Source organism: Pyxicephalus adspersus, chromosome 2, assembly GCF_032062135.1.
Source record: "Pyxicephalus adspersus chromosome 2, UCB_Pads_2.0, whole genome shotgun sequence".
NCBI lineage: Eukaryota > Metazoa > Chordata > Amphibia > Anura > Pyxicephalidae > Pyxicephalus > Pyxicephalus adspersus.
In genome coordinates this window covers 6,415,512-6,421,848 of record NC_092859.1, presented here as the reverse complement: position 1 = coordinate 6,421,848, position 6,337 = coordinate 6,415,512, and the positions used below count along the sequence as shown (strand labels likewise).

Here is a 6,337-nt window from a genome sequence, read left to right as displayed (position 1 = left end):
GGGGGGCGGCACTGATGATCTAAAGTGATCTATGATCTGGCATGCCTGTGGGGGCAGTGTAATGATCTAGGATCTCGGTCAGCGGTATGATTTGGGGTACCTGTGGCAGCAGTGTTATGGTTCTGTGTTCCTGTGGGGTGTTATGATATTGGGTGTACTTGGCGTGTGGGGATAATTTGGTGTGCCTGTGTAGACAGTCTTCTGATCTGGGATTCGTGGCTGTGGGGCAGTGTTATGGTTTGGTGTGCCTGTGGAGGTAGTTATGTTCTGGGGTGCCTGTGGGGGCAGTGGTATAACCTGGTGTGCCTGTGGGGATAGTGTATGATATGGGGTGTCTATGAGCGAAGTGTTATGATCTGGGGTGCCTGTGGGGGCAGTGTTATGGTCTTGTGTTCCTGTGGGGGCAGTGCTTTGATCTGGGGTGCCTTTTGTGAAAGATTTATATTATTGGGTGCCTGTGGGGGGCAGTGGTATAATATGAGATGCCTGAGGGGACAGTTTTATGATATGGGGTGTCTGTTGGGGAAGTTTTATAATCTTAGGTGACAGTGGGGGCAGAGTTATGATCTGGGGTGCCTATGGGGGAAGTGAATTAGACTGGGGTGCCTGTGGGGGTTGTTGTATGACCTTGTAGGGGCAGTGTTAAGAACTAAGTTAATTGTGGAGGACAGTGGTATGATCTGGGTTGGCAGTGTTAAAATCTATGATGCTAGGGGAGCAGTTTTAGGGTCTGAGGTGCCTGTGCTGGAAGTGTTATGATCTGGGGTACCTGTGGGTGGCAGTGTTAAGATCTAGGATGCTAGGGGGGGCAGTGTTAGGGTCTGAGGTGCCTGTGTGGGCAGTGTTATGATCTGGGCTGCCTGTGGGTGGCAGTATTATGATCTGGGGTGCCTAAAGCCGGTCCAATGCAACATTATATTGTGTGATCTTTTTAGCCAGGCAATGTGTGTGTGTTTGTGTATACACAAATATTTGCATCAATGGTATACAGCTGCCAGCAGAGGGAAAACCAGACACCCAGGAAGTTCTATCATCCGAGTAATAAATGCCTACCTCTGCAGGACAGGAATTCATAGGGACTTTCCATAAAGAGGAAGTGAAGTACCGTAGATTCAAACTGCAAAAAAGAAATAAATAAAATACAATACAAAGAAGAAAGAAAAACATTTTAAAAAAATCAAAACATTACAAGGTTTCCCTAGTCCCTAGCAAAAAGTTCAAACGTTTTGGCTATAGATACACGCCTATTGTTAACAGGAGTCAACGTTAAAGTGATGTACCCATCAAAGTGCCCATATCAGTACAATCTGTTCTGGATGTGGTCCTGTATAGTACTTGCAATGGTTAGACTACTTACCTTTCCTATTAGCGCATCTATTGGCCTTTCCCTCCGGCCCACCAGAGCTGACATGCCCATGGCTACACCGACTCCTCACCAAGACACCTTGGAAATCCTCTAATCGCTAATTGTGTATTTAACATAAATTAATTTCTAGATAAAGCTGATTCCTTACCAGAGAGAGGAGCAGGAACACACGGCAGTGCAGCTACTTTTGCTTTCACTTTTACGGTTTATGTAAATGATTTCCAGTTTGTGCTTTTAAAAGAAACTGCGATCCCTAAAAGTAAAGATCAGTGAAGTTCTAGAAAATAAATGAATCATTGTGCTGGAATGCTTTAGAAGGGCATAAAACACAAGTATCGCCTGAATGAGTAGCATTTGAGGGAGTAGGTATTTGAGGGAGTTGAGATATACCGACACCTACAGGAAGACTTGACAGACTTGACTTGAAAAAACAAAAACTGTGGGTTGGTTTGAAAAAAAAAAACTCCTACTACCAGCATGCTTTAGTTTTGATGAATTAATATAAAAGGTCAGACCTGTGTCCCTGAATGGTTTACAAATAAAAAGTTCTTATGGAAAGAAGTTTTAAAAATCTTTTTTGAAGGATTTTTCAGTGGTCATGTGACCGCTACCAGTGCTCAGGTTTCTGAAATTTAAGTGTGAGGGGTGGAGCACCTATAATGGACAATTGGCTATAGTTGGACCAATGACAGCAAGGCTCAGTGAAGAGAGTGGCTGTCAATCAAATATTTGTGGCTCCTTGTGGGCAGTGCTACATCGACCCTGATTAGCAGACAGAGCTTGTGCAATGCGGTGATGCTGGTGCAATGCGGTGGCAACAAAAGATGAGCCTGAAAATTGTTGTCACCCCTGGACTGAATCAGGATCCATTGACAGGATTGGATTGTCAGGTATTTTTACTTATTTCATAAGTAAAAATGGCCTTTTGGGGGGGGGGGGTTATTAACACTTTAATTTTTCAGAGCAAGGCTAGAATCCAGGAACCCCAGGCAGTGAAATAACCTCTAAGAAAGTTGTCACCAAGTTTGGAATTGCCATCAATTCCTGACACCATTGAATATGGTTAGAATTAGAATTAGAGGGTGAATCTCCTCAGCAGGGGAACACACAGCCATAAAAACACAACAGCGGATCTTGAACTTCCAAATTCCATTAAAATAAAAGTTTGGGATTTTGCTATACTTTAATATTCCAATGGGCACATACCTATCACAAGTGGCAAAAATAGTTCCCCACCCAAAACAGGGATAATTTTAGGCAAAATGGCCCCCAAAGGCACAGCACTCCCTGCCATTTGGTCAAATGGGGCCCTGGAGAGAATTGGAAATTGCCCAGGTTGCCCTACTCTAAAACCAAACATGACCAACTCAACTTTTTTGAACATTTTGTAAAAATGTTAACTGAACAACCCGACCCTGTAGAGGTATCTGGATCTGACCCAAACATGGACCAGCTCGGTGACCTCTATGTAACAATGGATACTAGCCTGGAGCCACCATACTGCAAGGGAAGGTCCTAGCCTGGTCATTATTATTTGTTACTCCAGTTTTAAATTTTCCCATTTGGGGAGGTTGTCTGAGATCCTTCTTGGCTAATATGGAGTTCTATAGACTGTTTAATGTTCTTCACGTTTCATAACCATTGTGAAGGCCTTCTGTCTTCCTGTCTACATGCACAAGAGGAACGTCGTTGTTCAGGACCGACTTCTTGATGGTGATGATCTGCACAATGTAGTCTTTTTAATAGGGTCATGTGAGAGGTTGACAACATTTCAGACCTTTGTCCGCTGATTATGGCTGTCTAAATGAGAACCTTCATGGCTGCATCGTGTAAACTTCTTTTGAATTTATGGTTACATATTTGAGCTGCACATTAGATTGTAGTGATTGTGTTAAGATGTACTTTTGCTTGGACAATAGAACACAAAGCTAAGGATTTTAAAACTTTCGAATATACCGTACAGAATATTTCCATTTTCATACTTCCAGGATGGACCCAGAAAGGGTTCTAAGGGTTCCAGTTCCAGCATTCCTAGATGGGCATAGTTAAGGTTTAATGATGTCAAGGACTGGGTTCCTCCATTTCTAGTCAAGGCTTACTTCACTAGGGCATTCAAGCATCAGGCCTCCTCTGTTTCCCAGGTTTCAAAGCGTACTTTAGCATATGTATCGGTCTTCTCTGATGCCATCTTCAAGCTTGAGGTCCTTCAGTTGGCTTTTGGAAGCCCTGAAGGTTTGTTTGTTTTTTTGTATTCAGTGTACAATTTTGTTTTTACAGTCCAGGTCCCATCCAGCTATGCTTATGATTGTGCTCTTAGTACCGCTATGCTACCAAAAGGCATCCTCATAGAAGGAATGGTTATTTAGGGAACCAGTATCTAGTCATCATATAAGTCAGGGGTGTCAAACTCAAATACACAATGGGCCAAAAATAAAAACTTAGGCAAAGTCCTGAGCAAAACTTGAAACTGGAATAGCACCGCTACTACTGTGTCAAGAAAACAGTCCAATGCGTGGCTTAATGTTATGAGTGGCTGGAAATCCCTCTTCACTGAAATAGCACGACTACTACAATTCCCTGCATCTATAAAACAGTCCAATGCGGAGCCACGCATAGACAGAGAGGCCGCTGGTCTATAGACATGAGTGATGCTGCTACTACAATTCCCAGGATAACTTGCGTCTATAAAACAGTCCAATGCGGGGCCACACATGGTCTATAGACGCGAGTGATTCCAGAAATTGTAGTAGTGCCGCTATTCCAATGCATTGGAGGGCCAGCTGCAATTCATATTTAGGATTCCTTTGGGGACCAAAAAAGGACGTTGCAGGCCAGATTTGGCCCCAGGGCAAGAGTTTGACACCCCTGATGTAGGTGGTGTAGAAGGTTTTGGACTTCCTCTATTCCTCAATGGAAGGGTAACATGCATCTGTTTTAGTAGCCATTCTCAACCAGGGTTCTGTGGAACCCTATGGTTCCCTCAGAGGTTGTTAGAGGTTCCTTGAGCTGATTGACCTCCCATCTAATATTGCCTGCATAGTTCGAATTTCAGTGCCAACTGGAGGACACCAGTGAGCCTTTAGCTGTCTAGATGGATGGCATTTTTACTCACACCGTTCAGGGAATTCTTTCCAGATTATAACCATAATGGGGGCATTCCTCCCTCTAATCCTCAATCAATTAGGGGTTCCATGAGATCTAAAATGTATTTTAAGGGTTCCTCTGGGGTGAAAAGGCTGAGATTGCAATAGATCGAAGTAAGGTTGAAAATGCAAAAGGTCCTTCTAACTTCGCCCTCCATACTGTATCCAAAAATTAGTTACACCTAGGCTTTAGTATATTATACAAGGCTCCAATGTGACGTTGTGCATATTTTTGCCTCAAAATGTACCCATATACAGTAAAGGTAGTCCCCGGGTTACATATGAGATAGGGACTGTAGGTTTGTTCTTAAGCTGAATTTGTATGTAAGTTGGAACAGGTACATTATTTTAATAAATGCAATTAGGACAGATGTTTTTCTCAACATATTATTAGGCAAAGTGGTGTCAGTTACTGTATAAAAACCTCACTGTAAATTAATCACAAACAAAGCAAAAAAAAAAAAAATAAATAAACTCTATGGAGCCTAGACATTCATTTACTTCTGGAGCAAGCTGTGCTTTGATATGCAAAAAGAAACAATTGCTGAGTTTGTTTAGGTCATGAAAGAAAGAGTTACAAGAGCTTGCAGAAGAGCTCAGTCTCAGCTGTGTTTAGCAAAAGATTTATTCTGCAAGTCTTGCGAACCGTCCCCCTCCAAGCCTCAGTGCTGCACACGAGGAAGCAGGGAAGCCCCATTCATATCTAGCAATCGTCCATTGTTGCGTTAGCACAATTTATTTAATATTAATTATGTCTCACCAACAATAATGCTTTACCAGTATATGCTGGTATATGTATACTATATATGAGGTCATCCTAAAGGAATGCAGCATATCCTTTAACTGATATCCTTATAAAAGGTAAAATACTAGTTAAAGGATGATCATTGGTCAGTTCTGGACAAACACTGGCCATTGTCAGTTCCTGGGAAGTTAAAAACACAGTGCCATACCTAATTAACTAGTCTTGACCAACACTAACTGGATGCAACATGTTTTTTGATCATCTGCCAAGCCAATAATTGGGAGACTCCTTGGATGAATGCAACTCACTTCTGCAGCTAAGTATTTTTGGTATATCTAACTCTTTGTTACTGCGTTGTTTTATCTGTCTTTATTATTAAATAGTATAATCTTTCAAGTCTTTATGTTATCTCTCTTTGTACACTTCAAATTCAACCCATCAATATTTGCATAAACTGTCACACATTATATCCGTGACATAACATCCATATGTCCTTAACCCGGGGACTACCTGTATATACATTGAATGACAATCATTGTTTATCTCTCAGTGCAAGTCGGTAGTTCTTGTGTTACCTTCCTAAATAAATTACATGAGATTATAAAGGGGAGGAATGAGAATCCTAGTAGGTTATTTTTTGCTATATGGGGCTTGATTACACTTTATCACATCCTGTAAAGGTGAAAGCATAATCAGCAGGAGAGGAAGTCATGGAAAATGTCTCTTAAAGGTGCTCCAAAAAGCATTTAAAACCAAAAATTAGGTTCCAATCCTTTTCCACTCTATTTAAACTAGAATAAAAAAAGCTTTGGCTTGACCTGCACTTTAACATAATAAAATCATTTACAATCCGTTCTAGTATGAAGCTTTTTTTTTTTTTAAATATTCACTGCTGATCCTGCCATGAAGGTCTCTCATGGTGATCGCATACTATAGTATGACATGTAACTGCTACTATCTACCGACTGTGCTTTCACACTGTCATCCTGTCACATGCTCCCCTTCAAAAACACTGCACCCTTTCACATGGTCTTGATGGAGACTACATCCTGTTATTCACATGCTCCCCTCAAAAGGAGACTA

At 41.5% G+C, this 6,337-nt stretch overlaps 1 protein-coding gene across 5 annotated transcripts in view; it reads right to left on the bottom strand.

Moving 5' to 3' along the window:
* Positions 1-1,744, bottom strand: part of LOC140322754 (protein mono-ADP-ribosyltransferase TIPARP-like) — a 17,542-nt gene extending 15,798 nt beyond the window's left edge. For 3 of the 5 annotated variants that reach the window (XM_072399335.1, XM_072399336.1, XM_072399337.1), the window contains exons 1-2: positions 1,515-1,744; positions 1,054-1,117 (exon numbers count right to left, since the gene is read on the bottom strand). The gene's annotated coding sequence lies outside the window, so the exon portion shown is untranslated. Of the gene's footprint in view, positions 1-1,053; positions 1,118-1,357; positions 1,456-1,514 lie in introns of those variants that run through there. The other 2 variants (XM_072399338.1, XM_072399340.1) reach the window with 1 other exon arrangement.
* Between the last annotated feature and the right edge of the window lie 4,593 nt (positions 1,745-6,337).